The sequence below is a fragment of the Oncorhynchus gorbuscha genome, linkage group LG16 (assembly GCF_021184085.1).
Source record: "Oncorhynchus gorbuscha isolate QuinsamMale2020 ecotype Even-year linkage group LG16, OgorEven_v1.0, whole genome shotgun sequence".
Taxonomy (NCBI): Eukaryota; Metazoa; Chordata; class Actinopteri; order Salmoniformes; family Salmonidae; genus Oncorhynchus; species Oncorhynchus gorbuscha.
The window spans coordinates 13,502,941-13,528,876 of NC_060188.1; the positions used below are offsets into that span (position 1 = coordinate 13,502,941).

General features: G+C 51.8%; 1 pseudogene; it reads left to right on the forward strand.

The window, feature by feature from the left end:
• The window catches only part of LOC124000197, a 69,971-nt pseudogene that overhangs the window by 35,740 nt on the left and 8,295 nt on the right, over positions 1 to 25,936 (forward strand).

Here is a 25,936-nt window from a genome sequence, read left to right on the forward strand (position 1 = left end):
CACAGTCGACCAGTAACGTGTGGATGACCCATGCTGAGATGGAGTCGTTAAACGCAGCCACCAAACCGGTAAGTATGTCCTGTTATGTTAATGTCTCAACATTCTCTAGACATTTAACACTGACGTTCATCTAACATTGACGTATGTCAAAGGAGGTTGGTGGCACCTTAATTGAGGAGGACGGGCTCATAGTAATGGCTGGAAAGCAATGAGTGGAATGGGATCAAACACATCATGTTTCCATGTGATTGATACCATTCCATTCACTCCATTCCAGACATTATTATGAGACGTCCTCCCCTCAGCAGCCTCCTGTGATCTACAGTGCAATCGGAAAGTATTCAGACCCCTTCACTTTTTCCACATTTTGTTAAATTACAGCCTTATTCTAAAATGGATTAAATTATTATTTTTCCTCATCAATCTACACACAATACCCCATAATGGCAATCGAAAACAAGCCATTAGAAATGTTTGTAAATGTATTAAAAATAAAAAACTGAAATACCTTATTTACATAAATAGTATTCAGACCCTTTGCTATGACACTTGAAATTGAGCTCAGGTGCATCCTGTTTCCATTGATCATCCTTGAGATGTTTCTACAACTTGATAGGAGTCCACCTGTGGTAAATTTAAATTAATTGGACATGTAAATGATTTGGAAAGGCACACTTGTCTATATAAGGTCCCACATTTGACAGTGCATGTCAGAGCAAAAACCAAGCCATGAGGTCGAAGGAATTGTCTGTAGAGCTCAGAGACAGGATTGTGTCGAGGCACAGATCTGGGGAAGGGTACCAAAACATTTCTGCAGCATTGAAGGTCCCCAAGACCACAGTGGCCTCCATCATTATTAAATGGAAGAAGTTTGGAACTACCAAGACTCTTCCTAGAGTTGGCTGCCTGACCAAACTGAGCAATGGTCACTCTGACAGAGCTCCAGAGTTCCTCTGTGGAGATGGGAGAATCTTCCAGAAGGGCAGCCATCTCTGCAGCACTCCACCAATCAGGCCTTTATGGTAGAGTGGCCAGACGGAAGCCACTCCTCAGTAAAATGCACATGACAGCCTGCTTGGTGTTTGCCAAAAGGCACCTAAAGGACTTTCAGACCAGGAGAAACAAGATTATCTGGTCTGATGAAACCAAGATTGAACTCTTTGGCCTGAATGCCAAGCATCACGTCTAGAAGAAACCTGGCACCATCCCTACTGTGAAGCATGGTGGTGGCAGCATCATGCTGTGGGGATGTTTTTCAGCAGCAGGGACTGGGAGACTAGTCAGGATCGAGGGAAAGATGAACAGAGCAAAGTACAGAGATCCTTGATGAAGACCTGCACCAGAGCGCTCAGGACATCAGACTGGGGTGAAGGTTCACCTTTCAACAGGATAACAACCCTAAGCACACAGCCTAGACAATGCAGGAGTGGCTTCGAGACAAGTCTCTGAATGTCTTTGAGTGGCCCAGCCAGAGAAGAATGTGAGAAACTCCCCAAATACAGGTGTGCCAAGCTTGTTGCGTCATACCCATGAAGACTTGAGGCTGTAATCGCTGCCAAAAGTGTCTGAATACTTATGTAAATGTCATATTTCAGTTTTTTATTTGTAATACATTTGCAAACATTTCTAAAAACCTGTTTTGATTTGTCATTATGGGGTACTGTGTGTAGATTGATGAGGGAAAAAACATTTTAATACATTTTAGAATAACTCTGTAACATAACAAAATGTGGAAAAGGTCAAGGGGTCTGACTACTTTCCGAATGCACTGTAAATATATATTGCTCTACAGTTATAACTTATACTGCTCAGTTAGGAGTTAAACTCTTTCTCTCTCTCTCTCTCTCTCTCTCTCTCTCTCTCTCTCTCTCTCTCTCTCTCTCTCTCTTTCTGAGTTTGTGGGACTACTAGGTCTTGGTGTTGAGCATCTTCTTCTCTCCCTCTAGTTTCTGTTTCAGTGTAAACTGCTTCACACTAATGACCCGTTCACTAAACTGCTTCACACTAATGACCCGTTCACTAACACACTGTTCCTCCCTTTGTCTTCTCCTTCCTGTTTACTGTCTTCTCCCCTCCTCCCTCTGCTTTTCCTCCATCCGTCTGTCTTGCCTGCTCCCCCTATCCTGCTCTGCCTCTGTTCTCTCGCTCTTTCTGCCCATGTCTCTCTCTCTCCTGTCCATCTGCTGCATCTAAGGAGCTGAAAGAGATTAGCTGGGATCAGGTAAGGAATGGAAGCACTGTATTAAATGGCATCAACATATAACATACTAATTACACTATTGTATGTGGCCATTGAAAAACAAATGATTAATAAAGAAAAGTACTATAAGTAATAATCGAACTACAACTGAAACAAATGAGACACTAGTGAAGGAGTCATCTTCTGCATCTCAGATCCTGGCCTATGGGGATATGAACCATGAGTGGGTGGGTAATGACTGGCTGCCCAGCCTGGGTCTGCCCCAGTACCGCTCCTACTTCATGGAGTCCCTGGTGGACGCCCGCATGCTGGACCACCTGACCAAGAAGGAGCTGAGGGGACAGCTCAAAATGGTGGACAGCTTCCATAGGTACGTATGGCCTGCTCTCGTCTATCTGTCTCTCGCTCTTTCTGTTGATGTTGTTAACCTCGGCACCTGGGTGGGTAGGCGTTTTTCTGCCTCGAGGGGGTGGTGAAAAGCAAATAGACAGAATTCCAGTTTCTGCAAATGAACAATGAATTCTTCTTCTGCAACTGTTTCCCACTCCCACTTCACTCACAGCCTTTCCTTTTCTCTCCGTCATTCTTTCTCTCCCTCTGTTGACACTCTAGCTCTCTCTCTGGTGTGTGAGTGTGTGTGTTCGTGGCATGGGAAACATGCAGGTGTTAAAGGGTATGTTGAAAGATTTCCTGCTGTTGTGACACTCTCACTCTGCAGGTGTGTCTCCAGGCCTTCTCGGGGTCAAAGACACCGGAGTGCTCTAATACTTTCTCTGAGTACAGGTGAGAGTCAGTCGCCATGCCCTCTATTAACCACCTGACCTTTTGACCTCTCTTGACCTTTCTCAGGGTTAGTTTGCATTATGGCATAATGTGTCTGAAGCGCTTGAACTATGACCGCAAAGAGCTAGAGAGGAGGAGAGAAGACAGCCAGCACCAGAACAAAGGTGTGTTCCTCCTCTCTGACATTAAATCCTTTGTTCCAATTTAGTGCTTCTCATCCATCCATCCAACCAATCCTCCATTCAGTAACAATCAAAGCCTCGATTGATGGTTAGTAGAAGGTGTTTCACTGCTTGGCTTGAGCAAAAGTCTGCTCCCACATTGGCCCTGTCAGTGTAAGATCCAGTCACCCTGTGGTTTTCTTTGAGTGAGAATCAGGTGTTCTGATATTTTCTGACAGATGTCTTCGTCCCACTACTCCTCTGCGTAGATGTGATGGTGTGGTCCAACGAGCGTGTGATGTGCTGGGTGCAGAACATCGGGCTGAAGGAGTACGCTGACAACCTGACAGAGAGCGGGGTCCATGGGGCCCTCCTGGCTCTGGACGACACCTTCGACTACACAGACTTGGCCCTGCTGCTGCAGATACCCAATCAGAACACACAGGTACACCCATCTAACCAATCAGAACACACAGGCATGCACAAGCCTCACCCCACCCACTAATCAGAAGTGATTAAATGCCTTCCCCTGCTCAGATGTTGCATGCAACAACCGATGGTTGTCTGCCACGTCATTGACTGTGTCTTCGGGACCAGATTGCTATAACATATGATGTGGGTAGCAGATACTTCCAGATAAAAGTTTATTGGTCACGCACACAGATTTGCAGATGTTATCACAGGTGCAGCGAAATGCTTTTCACACTTCAAATACCTATCCAGGCATTGTAATATATGTCATGCGTCAGCAACGCCTGGACAGAGAAACGCACCCATGAACTGGATTCTTACTGCACCTGTATCTCAGTAACAGTGTCCCCAGGCTAACTGCTGGCTGGTAGATGACAGTTGTATCTCAGTAACAGTGTCCCCAGGCTAACTGCTGGCTGGTAGATGACAGTTGTATCTCAGTAACAGTGTCCCCAGGCTAACTGCTGGCTGGTCGATGACAGTTGTATCTCAGTAACAGCGTCCCCAGGCTAACTGCTGGCTGGTGGATGACAGTTGTATCTCAGTAACAGCGTCCCCAGGCTAACTGCTGGCTGGTGGATGACAGTTGTATCTCAGTAACAGCGTCCCCAGGCTAACTGCTGGCTGGTAGATGACAGTTGTATCTCAGTAACAGCGTCCCCAGGCTAACAGCTGGCTGCTAGATGACAGTTGTATCTCTGTAACAGCGTCCCCAGGCTAACAGCTGGCTGGTAGATGACAGTTGTATCTCTGTAACAGCGTCCCCAGGCTAACAGCTGGCTGGTAGATGACAGTTGTATCTCAGTAACAGCGTCCCCAGTGGCTGGTGGATGACAGTTGTATCTCAGTAACAGCGTCCCCAGGCTAACTGCTGGCTGGTGGATGACAGTTGTATCTCTGTAACAGCGTCCCCAATGGCTGGTGGATGACAGTTGTATCTCAGTAACAGCGTCCCCAGGCTAACTGCTGGCTGGTGGATGACAGTTGTATCTCTGTAACAGCAACCCTAGGCTGACTGCTGGCTGGTAGATGACAGTTGTATCTCAGTAACAGCGTCCCCAGGCTAACAGCTGGCTGGTGGATGACAGTTGTATCTCAGTAACAGCGTCCCCAGGCTAACAGCTGGCTGGTAGATGACAGTTGTATCTCAGTAACAGCGTCCCCAGGCTAACTGCTGGCTGGTGGATGACAGTTGTATCTCAGTAACATCGTCCTCAGTGGCTGGTAGATGACAGTTGTATCTCAGTAACAGCGTCCCCAGGCTAACTTCTGGCTGGTAGATGACAGTTGTATCTCAGTAACAGCGTCCCCAGGCTAACTGCTGGCTGGTGGATGACAGTTGTATCTCTGTAACAGCGTCCCCAGTGGCTGGTGGATGACAGTTGTATCTCAGTAACAGCGTCCCCAGTGGCTGGTGGATGACGGCGGTGATACAGCCCGCCAGGATGCTCTCGATTGTGCATCTGTAGAAGTTTGTGAGTGCTTTTGGTGACAAGCCGAATTTCTTTAGCCTCCTGAGGTTGAAGAGGCGCTGCTGCGCCTTCTTCACGACGCTGTCAGTGTGAGTGGACCAATTCAGTTTGTCTGTGATGTGTATGCCGAGGAACTTAAAACTAGCTACCCTCTCCACTACTGTTCCATCGATGTGGATAGGGGGGTGTTCCCTCTGCTGTTTCCTGAAGTCCACAATCATCTCCTTAGTTTTGTTGACGTTGAGTGTGAGGTTATTTTCCTGACACCACACTCCGAGGGCCCTCACCTCCTCCCTGTAGGCCGTCTCGTCGTTGTTGGTAATCAAGCCTACCACTGTTGTGTCGTCCGCAAACTTGATGATTGAGTTGGAGGCGTGCGTGGCCACGCAGTCGTGGGTGAACAGGGAGTACAGGAGAGGGCTCAGAACGCACCCTTGTGGGGCCCCCGCGTTGCGGATCAGCGGGGAGGAGATGTTGTTGCCTACCCTCACCACCTGGGGGCGGCCCGTCAGGAAGTCCAGTACCCAGTTGCACAGGGCGGGGTCGAGACCCAGGGTCTCGAGCTTGATGACGAGCTTGGAGGGTACTATGGTGTTGAATGCCGAGCTGTAGACGATGAACAGCATTCTCACATAGGTATTCCTCTTGTCCAGGTGGGTTAAGGCAGTGTGCAGTGTGGTTGAGATTGCATTGTCTGTGGACCTATTTGGGCGGTAAGCAAATTGGAGTGGGTCTAGGGTGTCAGGTAGGGTGGAGGTGATATGGTCCTTGACTCGTCTCTCAAAGCACTTCATGATGACGGAAGTGAGTGCTACGGGGCGGTAGTCGTTTAGCTCAGTTACCTTAGCTTTCTTGGGAACAGGAACAATGGTGGCCCTCTTGAAGCATGTGGGAACAGCAGACTGGTATAGGGATTGATTGAATATGTCCGTAAACACACCGGCCAGCTGGTCTGCGCATGCTCTGAGGGCGCGGCTGGGGATGCCGTCTGGGCCTGCAGCCTTGCGAGGGTTAACACGTTTAAATGTCTTACTCACCTCGGCTGCAGTGAAGGAGAGACCGCATGTTTCCGTTGCAGGCCGTGTCAGTGGCACTGTATTGTCCTCAAAGCGGGCAAAAAAGTTATTTAGTCTGCCTGGGAGCAAGACATCCTGGTCCGTGACTGGGCTGGATTTCATCTTGTAGTCCGTGATTGACTGTAGACCCTGCCACATGCCTCTTGTGTCTGAGCCATTGAATTGAGATTCCACTTTGTCTCTGTACTGACGCTTAGCTTGTTTAATAGCCTTACGGAGGGAATAGCTGCACTGTTTGTATTCAGTCATGTTGCCAGACACCTTGCCCTGATTAAAAGCAGTGGTTCGCGCTTTCAGTTTCACGCGAATGCTGCCATCAATCCACGGTTTCTGGTTAGGGAATGTTTTTATCGTTGCTATGGGAACGACATCTTCGACGCACGTTCTAATGAACTCGCACACCGAATCAGCGTATTCGTCAATATTCCCATCTGACGCAATACGAAACATGCTGGCTGGTAGATGACAGTTGTATCTCAGTAACAGCGTCCCCAGGCTAACAGCTGGCTGGTAGATGACAGATCTATCTCAGTAAAATCGTCCCCAGTGGCTGGTAGATGACAGTTGTATCTCAGTAACAGCGTCCCTAGTGGCTGGTAGATGACAGTTGTATCTCAGTAACATCGTCCTCAGTGGCTGGTAGATGACAGTTGTATCTCAGTAACATCGTCCCCAGTGGCTGGTAGATGACAGTTGTATCTCAGTAACATCGTCCTCAGTGGCTGGTAGATGACAATTGTATCTCAGTAGCATCGTCCCCAGTGGCTGGTAGATGACAGTTGTATCTCAGTAACATCGTCCCCAGTGGCTGGTAGATGACAGCTGTATCTCAGTAACATCGTCCCCAGTGGCTGGTGAATGACAGCTGTATCTCAGTAACATCGTCCCCAGTGGCTGGTAGATGACAGTTGTATCTCAGTAACATCGTCCCCAGTGGCTGGTAGATGACAGTTGTATCTCAGTAACAGCGTCCCCAGTGGCTGGTAGATGACAGTTGTATCTCAGTAACATCGTCCCCAGTGGCTGGTAGATGACAGCTGTATCTCAGTAACATCGTCCCCAGTGGCTGGTAGATGACAGCTGTATCTCAGTAACATCGTCCCCAGTGGCTGGTAGATGACAGTTGTATCTCTGTAACAGCGTCCCCAGGCTAACAGCTGGCTGGTGGATGACAGTTGTATCTCAGTAACAGTGTCCCCAGGCTAACAGCTGGCTGGTGGATGACAGTTGTTTCTCAGTAACAGCGTCCCCAGGCTAACAGCTGGCTGGTAGATGACAGTTGTATCTCAGTAACATCGTCCCCAGTGGCTGGTAGATGACAGTTGTATCTCAGTAACAGCGTCCCCAGTGGCTGGTAGATGACAGTTGTATCTCAGTAACATCGTCCTCAGTGGCTGGTAGATGACAATTGTATCTCAGTAGCATCGTCCCCAGTGGCTGGTAGATGACAGTTGTATCTCAGTAACATCGTCCCCAGTGGCTCGTAGATGACAGCTGTATCTCAGTAACATCGTCCCCAGTGGCTGGTGGATGACAGTTGTATCTCAGTAACAGCGTCCCCAGTGGCTGGTAGATGACAGTTGTATCTCAGTAACATCGTCCCCAGTGGCTGGTAGATGACAGCTGTATCTCAGTAACATCGTCCTCAGTGGCTGGTAGATGACAGTTGTATCTCAGTAACATCGTCCCCAGTGGCTGGTAGATGACAGTTGTATCTCAGTAACAGCGTCCTCAGTGGCTGGTAGATGACAGCTGTATATCAGTAACATCGTCCCCAGTGGCTGGTCGATGACAGCTGTATCTCAGTAACAGCGTCCCCAGTGGCTGGTGGATGACAGCTGTATCTCAGTGACATCGTCCCCAGTGGCTGGTGGATGACAGTTGTATCTCAGTAATATAGCGTCCCCAGTGGCTGGGGGATGACAGCTGTATCTCAGTAATAGCGTCCCCAGTGGCTGATAGATGACAGCTGTATCTCAGTAACATCGTCCCCAATGGCTGGTAGATGACAGTTGTATCTCAGTAACAGCGTCCTCAGTGGCTGGTAGATGACAGTTGTATCTCAGTAACATCGTCCCCAGTGGCTGGTAGATGACAGTTGTATCTCAGTAACAGCGTCCTCAGTGGCTGGTAGATGACAGTTGTATCTCAGTAACAGCGTCCTCAGTGGCTGGTAGATGACAGCTGTATCTCAGTAACATCGTCCCCAGTGGCTGGTAGATGACCGTTGTATCTCAGTAACATCGTCGCCAGTGGCTGGTAGATGACAGTTTTATCTCAGTAACATCGTCCCCAGTGGCTGGTAGATGACAGTTGTATCTCAGTAACAGCGTCCCCAGTGGCTGGTGGATGACAGTTGTATCTCAGTAACAGCGTCCCCAGGCTAACTGCTGGCTGGTCGATGACAGCTGTATTTCAGTAACAGCGTCCCCAGTGGCTGGTGGATGACAGCTGTATCTCAGTAACAGCGTCCGCAGTGGCTGGTGGATGACAGTTGTATCTCAGTAACATCGTCCCCAGTGGCTGGTGGATGACAGCTGTATCTCAGTAACAGCGTCCCCAGGCTAACTGCTGGCTGGTAGATGAGAGCTGTATCTCAGGAACATCGTCCCCAGGCTAACTGCTGGCTGGTAGATGACAGCTGTATCTCAGTAACAGCGTCCCCAGGCTAACTGCTGGCTGGTGGATGACAGTTGTATCTCAGTAACAGCGTCCCCAGGCTAACTGCTGGCTGGTGGATGACAGTTGTATCTCAGTAACATCGTCCCCAGTGGCTGGTAGATGACAGGTGTATCTCAGTAACATCGTCCCCAGGCTAACTGCTGGCTGGTGGATGACAGTTGTATCTCAGTAACATCGTCCCCAGTGGCTGGTAGATGACAGGTGTATCTCAGTAACATCGTCCCCAGGCTAACTGCTGGCTAGTAGATGACAGCTGTATCTCAGTAACATCGTCCCCATGCTAACTGCTGGCTGGTGGATGACAGCTGTATCTCAGTAACATCGTCCCCATGCTAACTGCTGGCTGGTGGATGACAGCTGTATCTCAGTAACAGTGTCCCCAGGCTAACTGCTGGCTGGTGGATGACAGCTGTATCTCAGTAAAAGTGTCCCCAGTGGCTGGTGGATGACGGCTGTATCTCAGTAACATCGTCCCCAGTGGCTGGTGGATGACAGCTGTATCTCAGTAACATCGTCCCCAGTGGCTGGTGGATGACAGCTGTATCTCAGTAACATCGTCCCCAGTGGCTGATGGATGACAGCTGTATCTCAGTAACATCGTCCCCAGTGGCTGGTGGATGACAGCTGTATCTCAGTAACAGCGTCCCCAGTGGCTGGTGGATGACAGCTGTATCTCAGTAACAGCGTCCCCAGTGGCTGGTGGATGACAGCTGTATCTCAGTAACAGCGTCCCCAGTGGCTGGTGGATGACAGCTGTATCTCAGTAACAGCGTCCCCAGTGGCTGGTGGATGACAGCTGTATCTCAGTAACAGTGTCCCCAGGCTAACAGCTGGCTGGTAGATGACAGTTGTATCTCAGTAACAGCGTCCCCAGTGGCTGGTGGATGACAGTTGTATCTCAGTAACAGCGTCCCCAGTGGCTGGTCGATGACAGCTGTATCTCAGTAACAGCGTCCCCAGTGGCTGGTGGATGACAGCTGTATCTCAGTGACATCGTCCCCAGTGGCTGGTGGATGACAGTTGTATCTCAGTAATATAGCGTCCCCAGTGGCTGGGGGATGACAGCTGTATCTCAGTAATAGCGTCCCCAGTGGCTGATAGATGACAGCTGTATCTCAGTAACATCGTCCCCAATGGCTGGTAGATGACAGTTGTATCTCAGTAACAGCTTCCTCAGTGGCTGGTAGATGACAGTTGTATCTCAGTAACATCGTCCCCAGTGGCTGGTAGATGACAGTTGTATCTCAGTAACAGCGTCCTCAGTGGCTGGTAGATGACAGTTGTATCTCAGTAACAGCGTCCTCAGTGGCTGGTAGATGACAGCTGTATCTCAGTAACATCGTCCCCAGTGGCTGGTAGATGACAGTTGTATCTCAGTAACATCGTCGCCAGTGGCTGGTAGATGACAGTTTTATCTCAGTAACATCGTCCCCAGTGGCTGGTAGATGACAGTTGTATCTCAGTAACAGCGTCCCCAGTGGCTGGTGGATGACAGTTGTATCTCAGTAACAGCGTCCCCAGGCTAACTGCTGGCTGGTCGATGACAGCTGTATTTCAGTAACAGCGTCCCCAGTGGCTGGTGGATGACAGCTGTATCTCAGTAACAGCGTCCGCAGTGGCTGGTGGATGACAGTTGTATCTCAGTAACATCGTCCCCAGTGGCTGGTGGATGACAGCTGTATCTCAGTAACAGCGTCCCCAGGCTAACTGCTGGCTGGTAGATGAGAGCTGTATCTCAGGAACATCGTCCCCAGGCTAACTGCTGGCTGGTAGATGACAGCTGTATCTCAGTAACAGCGTCCCCAGGCTAACTGCTGGCTGGTGGATGACAGTTGTATCTCAGTAACAGCGTCCCCAGGCTAACTGCTGGCTGGTGGATGACAGTTGTATCTCAGTAACATCGTCCCCAGTGGCTGGTAGATGACAGGTGTATCTCAGTAACATCGTCCCCAGGCTAACTGCTGGCTGGTGGATGACAGTTGTATCTCAGTAACATCGTCCCCAGTGGCTGGTAGATGACAGGTGTATCTCAGTAACATCGTCCCCAGGCTAACTGCTGGCTAGTAGATGACAGCTGTATCTCAGTAACATCGTCCCCATGCTAACTGCTGGCTGGTGGATGACAGCTGTATCTCAGTAACATCGTCCCCATGCTAACTGCTGGCTGGTGGATGACAGCTGTATCTCAGTAACAGTGTCCCCAGGCTAACTGCTGGCTGGTGGATGACAGCTGTATCTCAGTAAAAGTGTCCCCAGTGGCTGGTGGATGACGGCTGTATCTCAGTAACATCGTCCCCAGTGGCTGGTGGATGACAGCTGTATCTCAGTAACATCGTCCCCAGTGGCTGATGGATGACAGCTGTATCTCAGTAACATCGTCCCCAGTGGCTGGTGGATGACAGCTGTATCTCAGTAACAGCGTCCCCAGTGGCTGGTGGATGACAGCTGTATCTCAGTAACAGCGTCCCCAGTGGCTGGTGGATGACAGCTGTATCTCAGTAACAGCGTCCCCAGTGGCTGGTGGATGACAGCTGTATCTCAGTAACAGCGTCCCCAGTGGCTGGTGGATGACAGCTGTATCTCAGTAACAGTGTCCCCAGGCTAACAGCTGGCTGGTAGATGACAGTTGTATCTCAGTAACAGCGTCCCCAGTGGCTGGTGGATGACAGTTGTATCTCAGTAACAGCGTCCACAGTGGCTGGTGGATGACAGCTGTATCTCAGTAACAGTGTCCCCAGTGGCTGGTGGATGACAGCTGTATCTCAGTAACAGCGTCCCCAGTGGCTGGTGGATGACAGTTGTATCTCAGTAACAGTGTCCCCAGGCTATCAGCTGGCTGGTAGATGACAGTTGTATCTCAGTAACGGCGTCCCCAGGCTAACAGCTGGCTGGTAGATGACAGTTGTATCTCAGTAACAGCGTCCCCAGTGGCTGGTGGATGACAGTTGTATCTCAGTAACAGCGTCCCCAGTGGCTGGTGGATGACAGCTGTATCTCAGTAACAGTGTCCCCAGTGGCTGGTGGATGACAGCTGTATCTCAGTAACAGCGTCCCCAGTGGCTGGTGGATGACAGTTGTATCTCAGTAACAGCGTCCCCAGTGGCTGGTGGATGACAGCTGTATCTCAGTAACAGCGTCCCCAGTGGCTGGTAGATGACAGTTGTATCTCAGTAACAGTGTCCCCAGGCTATCAGCTGGCTGGTAGATGACAGTTGTATCTCAGTAACGGCGTCCCCAGGCTAACAGCTGGCTGGTAGATGACAGTTGTATCTCAGTAACAGCGTCCCCAGTGGCTGGTGGATGACAGTTGTATCTCAGTAACAGCGTCCCCAGTGGCTGGTGGATGACAGCTGTATCTCAGTAACAGTGTCCCCAGTGGCTGGTGGATGACAGCTGTATCTCAGTAACAGCGTCCCCAGTGGCTGGTGGATGACAGTTGTATCTCAGTAACAGCGTCCCCAGTGGCTGGTGGATGACAGCTGTATCTCAGTAACAGCGTCCCCAGGCTAACAGCTGGCTGGTAGATGACAGTTGTATCTCAATAACAGCGTCCCCAGGCTAACAGCTGGCTGGTAGATGACAGTTGTATCTCTGTAACAGCGTCCCCATGCTAACTGCTGGCTGGTGGATGACAGTTGTATCTCAGTAACAGCGTCCCCAGGCTAACAGCTGGCTGGTGGATGACAGTTGTATCTCAGTAACAGCGTCCCCAGGCTAAGAGCTGGCTGGTGGATGACAGTTGTATCTCAGTAACAGCGTCCCCAGGCTAACAGCTGGCTGGTGGATGACAGTTGTATCTCAGTAACAGCGTCCCCAGGCTGACAGCTGGCTGGTGGATGACAGTTGTATCTCAGTAACAGCGTCCCCAGGCTGACAGCTGGCTGGTAGATGACAGTTGTATCTCAGTAACAGCGTCCCCAGGCTAACAGCTGGCTGGTGGATGACAGTTGTATCTCAGTAACAGCGTCCCCAGGCTAACAGCTGGCTGGTAGATGACAGTTGTATCTCAGTAACAGCGTCCCCAGGCTAACAGCTGGCTGGTGGATGACAGTTGTATCTCAGTAACAGCGTCCCCAGGCTAACAGCTGGCTGGTAGATGACAGTTGTATCTCAGTAACAGCGTCCCCAGGCTGACAGCTGGCTGGTGGATGACAGTTGTATCTCAGTAACAGCGTCCCCAGGCTAACAGCTGGCTGGTAGATGACAGTTGTATCTCAGTAACAGCGTCCCCAGGCTAACAGCTGGCTGGTAGATGACAGTTGTATCTCAGTAACAGCGTCCCCAGGCTGACAGCTGGCTGGTGGATGACAGTTGTATCTCAGTAACAGCGTCCCCAGGCTAACAGCTGGCTGGTAGATGACAGTTGTATCTCAGTAACAGCGTCCCCAGGCTAACAGCTGGCTGGTAGATGACAGTTGTATCTCAGTAACAGCGTCCCCAGGCTGACAGCTGGCTGGTGGATGACAGTTGTATCTCAGTAACAGCGTCCCCAGGCTGACAGCTGGCTGGTAGATGACAGTTGTATCTCAGTAACAGCGTCCCCAGGCTGACAGCTGGCTGGTAGATGACAGTTGTATCTCAGTAACAGCGTCCCCAGGCTGACAGCTGGCTGGTAGATGACAGTTGTATCTCAGTAACAGCGTCCCCAGGCTGACAGCTGGCTGGTAGATGACAGTTGTATCTCAGTAACAGGTCCCCAGGCTGACAGCTGGCTGGTAGATGACAGTTGTATCTCAGTAACAGCGTCCCCAGGCTGACAGCTGGCTGGTAGATGACAGTTGTATCTCAGTAACAGCGTCCCCAGGCTGACAGCTGGCTGGTAGATGACAGTTGTATCTCAGTAACAGCGTCCCCAGGCTGACAGCTGGCTGGTAGATGACAGTTGTATCTCAGTAACAGCGTCCCCAGGCTGACAGCTGGCTGGTAGATGACAGTTGTATCTCAGTAACAGCGTCCCCAGGCTGACAGCTGGCTGGTAGATGACAGTTGTATCTCAGTAACAGCGTCCCCAGTGGCTGGTAGATGACAGTTGTATCTCAGTAACAGCGTCCCCAGGCTGACAGCTGGCTGGTAGATGACAGTTGTATCTCAGTAACAGCGTCCCCAGGCTGACAGCTGGCTGGTAGATGACAGTTGTATCTCAGTAACAGCGTCCCCAGGCTGACAGCTGGCTGGTAGATGACAGTTGTATCTCAGTAACAGCGTCCCCAGGCTGACAGCTGGCTGGTAGATGACAGTTGTATCTCAGTAACAGCGTCCCCAGGCTGACAGCTGGCTGGTAGATGACAGTTGTATCTCAGTAACAGCGTCCCCAGGCTGACAGCTGGCTGGTAGATGACAGTTGTATCTCAGTAACAGCGTCCCCAGTGGCTGGTAGATGACAGTTGTATCTCAGTAACAGCGTCCCCAGGCTGACAGCTGGCTGGTAGATGACAGTTGTATCTCAGTAACATCATCCCCAGGCTGACAGCTGGCTGGTAGATGACAGTTGTATCTCAGTAACAGCGTCCCCATGCTAACTGCTGGCTGGTGGATGACAGTTGTATCTCAGTAACAGCGTCCCCAGGCTGACAGCTGGCTGGTGGATGACAGTTGTATCTCAGTAACAGCGTCCCCAGGCTAACAGCTGGCTGGTAGATGACAGTTGTATCTCAGTAACAGCGTCCCCAGGCTAACAGCTGGCTGGTAGATGACAGTTGTATCTCAGTAACAGCGTCCCCAGGCTGACAGCTGGCTGGTGGATGACAGTTGTATCTCAGTAACAGCGTCCCCAGGCTAACAGCTGGCTGGTAGATGACAGTTGTATCTCAGTAACAGCGTCCCCAGGCTAACAGCTGGCTGGTAGATGACAGTTGTATCTCAGTAACAGCGTCCCCAGGCTGACAGCTGGCTGGTGGATGACAGTTGTATCTCAGTAACAGCGTCCCCAGGCTAACAGCTGGCTGGTAGATGACAGTTGTATCTCAGTAACAGCGTCCCCAGGCTAACAGCTGGCTGGTAGATGACAGTTGTATCTCAGTAACAGCGTCCCCAGGCTGACAGCTGGCTGGTGGATGACAGTTGTATCTCAGTAACAGCGTCCCCAGGCTGACAGCTGGCTGGTAGATGACAGTTGTATCTCAGTAACAGCATCCCCAGGCTGACAGCTGGCTGGTAGATGACAGTTGTATCTCAGTAACAGCGTCCCCAGGCTGACAGCTGGCTGGTAGATGACAGTTGTATCTCAGTAACAGCGTCCCCAGGCTGACAGCTGGCTGGTAGATGACAGTTGTATCTCAGTAACAGCGTCCCCAGGCTGACAGCTGGCTGGTAGATGACAGTTGTATCTCAGTAACAGCGTCCCCAGGCTGACAGCTGGCTGGTAGATGACAGTTGTATCTCAGTAACAGCGTCCCCAGGCTGACAGCTGGCTGGTAGATGACAGTTGTATCTCAGTAACAGCGTCCCCAGGCTGACAGCTGGCTGGTAGATGACAGTTGTATCTCAGTAACAGCGTCCCCAGGCTGACAGCTGGCTGGTAGATGACAGTTGTATCTCAGTAACAGCGTCCCCAGGCTGACAGCTGGCTGGTAGATGACAGTTGTATCTCAGTAACAGCGTCCCCAGGCTGACAGCTGGCTGGTAGATGACAGTTGTATCTCAGTAACAGCGTCCCTGACAGCTGGCTGGTAGATGACAGTTGTATCTCAGTAACAGCGTCCCCAGGCTGACAGCTGGCTGGTGGATGACAGTTGTATCTCAGTAACATCATCCCCAGGCTGACAGCTGGCTGGTAGATGACAGTTGTATCTCAGTAACAGCGTCCCCAGGCTAACAGCTGGCTGGTGGATGACAGTTGTATCTCAGTAACAGCGTCCCCAGGCTGACAGCTGGCTGGTGGATGACAGTTGTATCTCAGTAACAGCGTCCCCAGGCTAACAGCTGGCTGGTAGATGACAGTTGTATCTCAGTAACAGCGTCCCCAGGCTAACAGCTGGCTGGTAGATGACAGTTGTATCTCAGTAACAGCGTCCCCAGGCTGACAGCTGGCTGGTGGATGACAGTTGTATCTCAGTAACAGCGTCCCCAGGCTAACAGCTGGCTGGTAGATGACAGTTGTATCTCAGTAACAGCGTCCCCAGGCTGACAGCTGGCTGGTAGATGACAGTTGTATCTCAGTAACAGCGTCCCCAGGCTGACAGCTGGCTGGTGGATGACAGTTGTATCTCAGTAACAGCGTCCCCAGGCTAACAGCTGGCTGGTGGATGACAGTTGTATCTCAGTAACAGCGTCCCCAGGCTAACAGCTGGCTGGTAGATGACAGTTGTATCTCAGTAACAGCGTCCCCAGGCTGACAGCTGGCTGGTAGATGACAGTTGTATCTCAGTAACAGGCAGCTCCCCAGGCTGACAGCTGGCTGGTAGATGACAGTTGTATCTCAGTAACAGCGTCCCCAGGCTGACAGCTGGCTGGTAGATGACAGTTGTATCTCAGTAACAGCGTCCCCAGGCTGACAGCTGGCTGGTAGATGACAGTTGTATCTCAGTAACAGCGTCCCCAGTGGCTGGTAGATGACAGTTGTATCTCAGTAACAGCGTCCCCAGGCTGACAGCTGGCTGGTAGATGACAGTTGTATCTCAGTAACAGCGTCCCCAGTGGCTGGTAGATGACAGTTGTATCTCAGTAACAGCGTCCCCAGGCTGACAGCTGGCTGGTACATGACAGTTGTATCTCAGTAACATCGTCCCCAGGCTGACAGCTGGCTGGTAGATGACAGTTGTATCTCAGTAACAGCGTCCCCAGGCTAACAGCTGGCTGGTACATGACAGTTGTATCTCAGTAACAGCGTCCCCAGGCTAACAGCTGGCTGGTGGATGACAGTTGTATCTCAGTAACATCGTCCCCAGGCTAACAGCTGGCTGGTGGATGACAGTTGTATCTCAGTAACAGCGTCCCCAGGCTAACTGCTGGCTGGTAGATGACAGTTGTATCTCAGTAACAGCGTCCCCAGGCTGACAGCTGGCTGGTGGATGACAGTTGTATCTCAGTAACAGCGTCCCCAGGCTGACAGCTGGCTGGTGGATGACAGTTGTATCTCAGTAACAGCGTCCCCAGGCTGACAGCTGGCTGGTGGATGACAGTTGTATCTCAGTAACAGCGTCCCCAGGCTGACATCTGGCTGGTGGATGACAGTTGTATCTCAGTAACAGCGTCCCCAGGCTAACAGCTGGCTGGTGGATGACAGTTGTATCTCAGTAACAGCGTCCCCAGGCTAACAGCTGGCTGGTGGATGACAGTTGTATCTCAGTAACAGCGTCCCCAGGCTAACAGCTGGCTGGTGGATGACAGTTGTATCTCAGTAACAGCGTCCCCAGGCTGACAGCTGGCTGGTAGATGACAGTTGTATCTCAGTAACAGCGTCCCCAGGCTAACAGCTGGCTGGTGGATGACAGTTGTATCTCAGTAACAGCGTCCCCAGGCTAACAGCTGGCTGGTGGGATGACAGTTGTATCTCAGTAACAGCGTCCCCAGGCTGACAGCTGGCTGGTAGATGACAGTTGTATCTCAGTAACAGCGTCCCCAGGCTAACAGCTGGCTGGTGGATGACAGTTGTATCTCAGTAACAGCGTCCCCAGGCTAACAGCTGGCTGGTAGATGACAGTTGTATCTCAGTAACATCGTCCCCAGGCTGACAGCTGGCTGGTAGATGACACAGTTGTATCTCAGTAACATCGTCCCCAGGCTGACAGCTGGCTGGTAGATGACAGTTGTATCTCAGTAACAGCGTCCCCAGGCTAACAGCTGGCTGGTGGATGACAGTTGTATCTCAGTAACAGCGTCCCCAGGCTAACAGCTGGCTGGTGGATGACAGTTGTATCTCAGTAACAGCGTCCCCAGGCTAACAGCTGGCTGGTAGATGACAGTTGTATCTCAGTAACATCGTCCCCAGGCTAACAGCTGGCTGGTGGATGACAGTTGTATCTCAGTAACAGCTGGCGATCCCCAGGCTAACAGCTGGCTGGTGGATGACAGTTGTATCTCAGTAACAGCGTCCCCAGGCTGACAGCTGGCTGGTGGATGACAGTTGTATCTCAGTAACAGCGTCCCCAGGCTAACAGCTGGCTGGTGGATGACAGTTGTATCTCAGTAACAGCGTCCCCAGGCTAACAGCTGGCTGGTGGATGACAGTTGTATCTCAGTAACAGCGTCCCCAGGCTAACAGCTGGCTGGTGGATGACAGTTGTATCTCAGTAACAGCGTCCCCAGGCTGACAGCTGGCTGGTAGATGACAGTTGTATCTCAGTAACAGCGTCCCCAGGCTAACAGCTGGCTGGTGGATGACAGTTGTATCTCAGTAACAGTCCCCAGGCTAACAGCCCAGGCTAAACAGCTGGCTGGTGGATGACAGTTGTATCTCAGTAACAGCGTCCCCAGGCTGACAGCTGGCTGGTAGATGACAGTTGTATCTCAGTAACAGCGTCCCCAGGCTAACAGCTGGCTGGTGGATGACAGTTGTATCTCAGTAACAGCGTCCCCAGGCTAACAGCTGGCTGGTAGATGACAGTTGTATCTCAGTAACATCGTCCCCAGGCTGACAGCTGGCTGGCTGGTGGATGACAGCTGGTGGATGACAGTTGTATCTCAGTAACAGCGTCCCCAGGCTAACAGCTGGCTGGTGGATGACAGTTGTATCTCAGTAACAGCGTCCCCAGGCTAACAGCTGGCTGGTGGATGACAGTTGTATCTCAGTAACAGCGTCCCCAGGCTAACAGCTGGCTGGTGGATGACAGTTGTATCTCAGTAACAGCGTCCCCAGGCTGACAGCTGGCTGGTAGATGACAGTTGTATCTCAGTAACAGCGTCCCCAGGCTAACAGCTGGCTGGTGGATGACAGTTGTATCTCAGTAACAGCGTCCCCAGGCTAACAGCTGGCTGGTGGATGACAGTTGTATCTCAGTAACAGCGTCCCCAGGCTGACAGCTGGCTGGTAGATGACAGTTGTATCTCAGTAACAGCGTCCCCAGGCTAACAGCTGGCTGGTGGATGACAGTTGTATCTCAGTAACAGCGTCCCCAGGCTAACAGCTGGCTGGTAGATGACAGTTGTATCTCAGTAACATCGTCCCCAGGCTGACAGCTGGCTGGTAGATGACAGTTGTATCTCAGTAACATCGTCCCCAGGCTGACAGCTGGCTGGTAGATGACAGTTGTATCTCAGTAACAGCGTCCCCAGGCTAACAGCTGGCCAGGCAGTAACAGCTGGCTGGTGGATGACAGTTGTATCTCAGTAACAGCGTCCCCAGGCTAACAGCTGGCTGGTAGATGACAGTTGTATCTCAGTAACAGCGTCCCCAGGCTGACAGCTGGCTGGTAGATGACAGTTGTATCTCAGTAACATCGTCCCCAGGCTAACAGCTGGCTGGTGGATGACAGTTGTATCTCAGTAACAGCGTCCCCAGGCTGACAGCTGGCTGGTGGATGACAGTTGTATCTCAGTAACAGCGTCCCCAGGCTGACAGCTGGCTGGTGGATGACAGTTGTATCTCAGTAACAGCGTCCCCAGGCTAACAGCTGGCTGGTGGATGACAGTTGTATCTCAGTAACAGCGTCCCCAGGCTAACAGCTGGCTGGTGGATGACAGTTGTATCTCAGTAACAGCGTCCCCAGGCTAACAGCTGGCTGGTGGATGACAGTTGTATCTCAGTAACAGCGTCCCCAGGCTGACAGCTGGCTGGTAGATGACAGTTGTATCTCAGTAACAGCGTCCCCAGGCTAACAGCTGGCTGGTGGATGACAGTTGTATCTCAGTAACAGCGTCCCCAGGCTAACAGCTGGCTGGTGGATGACAGTTGTATCTCAGTAACAGCGTCCCCAGGCTGACAGCTGGCTGGTAGATGACAGTTGTATCTCAGTAACAGCGTCCCCAGGCTAACAGCTGGCTGGTGGATGACAGTTGTATCTCAGTAACAGCGTCCCCAGGCTAACAGCTGGCTGGTAGATGACAGTTGTATCTCAGTAACAGCGTCCCCAGGCTGACAGCTGGCTGGTAGATGACAGTTGTATCTCAGTAACAGCGTCCCCAGGCTGACAGCTGGCTGGTAGATGACAGTTGTATCTCAGTAACAGCGTCCCCAGGCTAACAGCTGGCTGGTGGATGACAGTTGTATCTCAGTAACAGTTGTATCTCGTCCCCAGGCTAACAGCTGGCTGGTAGATGACAGTTGTATCTCAGTAACAGTTGTCCCCAGGCTGACAGCTGGCTGGTAGATGACAGTTGTATCTCAGTAACAGCGTCCCCAGGCTCCCCAGGACAGCTGGCTGGTGGATGACAGTTGTATCTCAGTAACAGCGTCCCCAGGCTGACAGCTGGCTGGTGGATGACAGTTGTATCTCAGTAACAGCGTCCCCAGCTGACAGCTGGCTGGTGGATGACAGTTCATCTCAGTAACAGCGTCCCCAGGCTGACAGCTGGCTGGTGGATGACAGTTGTATCTCAGTAACAGCGTCCCCAGGCTAACAGCTGGCTGGTGGATGACAGTTGTATCTCAGTAACAGCGTCCCCAGGCTAACAGCTGGCTGGTAGATGACAGTTGTATCTCAGTAACAGCGTCCCCAGGCTAACAGCTGGCTGGTGGATGACAGTTGTATCTCAGTAACAGCGTCCCCCCAGGCTAACAGCTGGCTGGTAGATGACAGTTGTATCTCAGTAACAGCGTCCCCAGGCTGACAGCTGGCTGGTGGATGACAGTTGTATCTCAGTAACAGCGTCCCCAGGCTGACAGCTGGCTGGTGGATGACAGTTGTATCTCAGTAACAGCGTCCCCAGGCTGACAGCTGGCTGGTGGATGACAGTTGTATCTCAGTTGTATCTCAGTAACAGCGTCCCCAGGCTAACAGCTGGCTGGTGGATGACAGTTGTATCTCAGTAACAGCGTCCCCAGGCTAACAGCTGGCTGGTGGATGACAGTTGTATCTCAGTAACAGCGTCCCCAGGCTAACAGCTGGCTGGTGGATGACAGTTGTATCTCAGTAACAGCGTCCCCAGGCTGACAGCTGGCTGGTAGATGACAGTTGTATCTCAGTAACAGCGTCCCCAGGCTAACAGCTGGCTGGTGGATGACAGTTGTATCTCAGTAACAGCGTCCCCAGGCTAACAGCTGGCTGGTGGATGACAGTTGTATCTCAGTAACAGCGTCCCCAGGCTGACAGCTGGCTGGTAGATGACAGTTGTATCTCAGTAACAGCGTCCCCAGGCTAACAGCTGGCTGGTGGATGACAGTTGTATCTCAGTAACAGCGTCCCCAGGCTAACAGCTGGCTGGTAGATGACAGTTGTATCTCAGTAACATCGTCCCCAGGCTGACAGCTGGCTGGTAGATGACAGTTGTATCTCAGTAACATCGTCCCCAGGCTGACAGCTGGCTGGTAGATGACAGTTGTATCTCAGTAACAGCGTCCCCAGGCTAACAGCTGGCTGGTGGATGACAGTTGTATCTCAGTAACAGCGTCCCCAGGCTAACAGCTGGCTGGTAGATGACAGTTGTATCTCAGTTCGTCCCCAGGCTGACAGCTGGCTGGTAGATGACAGTTGTATCTCAGTAACATCGTCCCCAGGCTAACAGCTGGCTGGTGGATGACAGTTGTATCTCAGTAACAGCGTCCCCAGGCTGACAGCTGGCTGGTGGATGACAGTTGTATCTCAGTAACAGCGTCCCCAGGCTGACAGCTGGCTGGTGGATGACAGTTGTATCTCAGTAACAGCGTCCCCAGGCTAACAGCTGGCTGGTGGATGACAGTTGTATCTCAGTAACAGCGTCCCCAGGCTAACAGCTGGCTGGTGGATGACAGTTGTATCTCAGTAACAGCGTCCCCAGGCTAACAGCTGGCTGGTGGATGACAGTTGTATCTCAGTAACAGCGTCCCCAGGCTGACAGCTGGCTGGTGGATGACAGTTGTATCTCAGTAACAGCGTCCCCAGGCTAACAGCTGGCTGGTGGATGACAGTTGTATCTCAGTAACAGCGTCCCCAGGCTAACAGCTGGCTGGTGGATGACAGTTGTATCTCAGTAACAGCGTCCCCAGGCTGACAGCTGGCTGGTAGATGGTGGTCCCCAGGCTAACAGCTGGCTGGTGGATGACAGTTGTATCTCAGTAACAGCGTCCCCAGGCTAACAGCTGGCTGGTAGATGACAGTTGTATCTCAGTAACATCGTCCCCAGGCTGACAGCTGGCTGGTAGATGACAGTTGTATCTCAGTAACATCAGTCCCCAGGCTGACAGCTGGCTGGTAGATGACAGTTGTATCTCAGTAACAGCGTCCCCAGGCTAACAGCTGGCTGGTGGATGACAGTTGTATCTCAGTAACAGCGTCCCCAGGCTAACAGCTGGCTGGTGGATGACAGTTGTATCTCAGTAACAGCGTCCCCAGGCTGACAGCTGGCTGGTAGATGACAGTTGTATCTCAGTAACATCGTCCCCAGGCTAACAGCTGGCTGGTGGATGACAGTTGTATCTCAGTAACAGCGTCCCCAGGCTGACAGCTGGCTGGTGGATGACAGTTGTATCTCAGTAACAGCGTCCCCAGGCTGACAGCTGGCTGGTGGATGACAGTTGTATCTCAGTAACAGCGTCCCCAGGCTAAACAGCTGGCTGGTGGATGACAGTTGTATCTCAGTAACAGCGTCCCCAGGCTAACAGCTGGCTGGTGGATGACAGTTGTATCTCAGTAACAGCGTCCCCAGGCTAACAGCTGGCTGGTGGATGACAGTTGTATCTCAGTAACAGCGTCCCCAGGCTGACAGCTGGCTGGTAGATGACAGTTGTATCTCAGTAACAGCGTCCCCAGGCTAACAGCTGGCTGGTAGATGACAGTTGTATCTCAGTAACAGCGTCCCCAGGCTAACAGCTGGCTGGTGGATGACAGTTGTATCTCAGTAACAGCGTCCCCAGGCTAACAGCTGGCTGGTAGATGACAGTTGTATCTCAGTAACAGCGTCCCCAGGCTGACAGCTGGCTGGTAGATGACAGTATTCAGTATCTAACAGCTGGCTGGTGGATGACAGCGTCCCCAGGCTAACAGCTGGCTGGTAGATGACAGTTGTATCTCAGTAACATCGTCCCCAGGCTGACAGCTGGCTGGTAGATGACAGTTGTATCTCAGTAACATCGTCCCCAGGCTGACAGCTGGCTGGTAGATGACAGTTGTATCTCAGTAACAGCGTCCCCAGGCTAACAGCTGGCTGGTGGATGGTATCTCAGTAACAGCGTCCCCAGGCTAACAGCTGGCTGGTAGATGACAGTTGTATCTCAGTAACAGCGTCCCCAGGCTGACAGCTGGCTGGTAGATGACAGTTGTATCTCAGTAACAGGCTAACAGCGTCCCCAGGCTAACAGCTGGCTGGTGGATGACAGTTGTATCTCAGTAACAGCGTCCCCAGGCTGACAGCTGGCTGGTGGATGACAGTTGTATCTCAGTAACAGCGTCCCCAGGCTGACAGCTGGCTGGTGGATGACAGTTGTATCTCAGTAACAGCGTCCCCAGGCTAACAGCTGGCTGGTGGATGACAGTTGTATCTCAGTAACAGCGTCCCCAGGCTAACAGCTGGCTGGTGGATGACAGTTGTATCTCAGTAACAGCGTCCCCAGGCTAACAGCTGGCTGGTGGATGACAGTTGTATCTCAGTAACAGCGTCCCCAGGCTAACAGCTGGCTGGTGGATGACAGTTGTATCTCAGTAACAGCGTCCCCAGGCTAACAGCTGGCTGGTGGATGACAGTTGTATCTCAGTAACAGCGTCCCCAGGCTAACAGCTGACAGCTGGCTGGGATGACAGTTGTATCTCAGTAACAGCGTCCCCAGGCTGACAGCTGGCTGGTAGATGACAGTTGTATCTCAGTAACAGCGTCCCCAGGCTAACAGCTGGCTGGTGGATGACAGTTGTATCTCAGTAACAGCGTCCCCAGGCTAACAGCTGGCTGGTAGATGACAGTTGTATCTCAGTAACATCGTCCCCAGGCTGACAGCTGGCTGGTAGATGACAGTTGTATCTCAGTAACATCGTCCCCAGGCTGACAGCTGGCTGGTAGATGACAGTTGTATCTCAGTAACAGCGTCCCCAGGCTAACAGCTGGCTGGTGGATGACAGTTGTATCTCAGTAACAGCGTCCCCAGGCTAACAGCTGGCTGGTAGATGACAGTTGTATCTCAGTAACATCGTCCCCAGGCTGACAGCTGGCTGGTAGATGACAGTTGTATCTCAGTAACATCGTCCCCAGGCTAACAGCTGGCTGGTGGATGACAGTTGTATCTCAGTAACAGCGTCCCCAGGCTGACAGCTGGCTGGTGGATGACAGTTGTATCTCAGTAACAGCGTCCCCAGGCTGACAGCTGGCTGGTGGATGACAGTTGTATCTCAGTAACAGTGTCCCCAGGCTAACAGCTGGCTGGTGGATGACAGTTGTATCTCAGTAACAGCGTCCCCAGGCTAACAGCTGGCTGGTAGATGACAGTTGTATCTCAGTAACAGCGTCCCCAGGCTAACAGCTGGCTGGTGGATGACAGTTGTATCTCAGTAACAGCGTCCCCAGGCTAACAGCTGGCTGGTGGATGACAGTTGAATCTCAGTAACAGCGTCCCCAGGCTAACAGCTGGCTGGTGGATGACAGTTGTATCTCAGTAACAGCGTCCCCAGGCTGACAGCTGGCTGGTAGATGACAGTTGTATCTCAGTAACAGCGTCCCCAGGCTAACAGCTGGCTGGTGGATGACAGTTGTATCTCAGTAACAGCGTCCCCAGGCTGACAGCTGGCTGGTGGATGACAGTTGTATCTCAGTAACAGCGTCCCCAGGCTGACAGCTGGCTGGTAGATGACAGTTGTATCTCAGTAACAGCGTCCCCAGGCTGACAGCTGGCTGGTAGATGACAGTTGTATCTCAGTAACAGCGTCCCCAGGCTGACAGCTGGCTGGTAGATGATGACAGTTGTATCTCAGTAACAGCGTCCCCAGGCTGACAGCTGGCTGGTAGATGACAGTTGTATTCAGTAACATCTGACAGCTGGCTGGTAGATGACAACAGTAACAGCGTCCCCAGGCTGACAGCTGGCTGGTAGATGACAGTTGTATCTCAGTAACAGCGTCCCCAGTGGCTGGTAGATGACAGTTGTATCTCAGTAACAGCGTCCCCAGGCTGACAGCTGGCTGGTAGATGACAGTTGTATCTCAGTAACAGCGTCCCCAGTGGCTGGTAGATGACAGTTGTATCTCAGTAACAGCGTCCCCAGGCTGACAGCTGGCTGGTACATGACAGTTGTATCTCAGTAACATCGTCCCCAGGCTGACAGCTGGCTGGTAGATGACAGTTGTATCTCAGTAACAGCGTCCCCAGGCTAACAGCTGGCTGGTACATGACAGTTGTATCTCAGTAACAGCGTCCCCAGGCTAACAGCTGGCTGGTGGATGACAGTTGTATCTCAGTAACATCGTCCCCAGGCTAACAGCTGGCTGGTGGATGACAGTTGTATCTCAGTAACAGCGTCCCCAGGCTAACAGCTGGCTGGTAGATGACAGTTGTATCTCAGTAACAGCGTCCCCAGGCTGACAGCTGGCTGGTGGATGACAGTTGTATCTCAGTAACAGCGTCCCCAGGCTAACAGCTGGCTGGTGGATGACAGTTGTATCTCAGTAACAGCGTCCCCAGGCTAACAGCTGGCTGGTGGATGACAGTTGTATCTCAGTAACAGCGTCCCCAGGCTGACAGCTGGCTGGTAGATGACAGTTGTATCTCAGTAACAGCGTCCCCAGGCTGACAGCTGGCTGGTAGATGACAGTTGTATCTCAGTAACATCCCCAGGCTAACAGCTGGCTGGTGGATGACAGTTGTATCTCAGTAACAGCGTCCCCAGGCTGACAGCTGGCTGGTAGATGACAGTTGTATCTCAGTAACAGCGTCCCCAGGCTGACAGCTGGCTGGTGGATGACAGTTGTATCTCAGTAACAGCGTCCCCAGGCTAACAGCTGGCTGGTAGATGACAGTTGTATCTCAGTAACAGCGTCCCCAGGCTGACAGCTGGCTGGTGGATGACAGTTGTATCTCAGTAACAGCGTCCCCAGGCTA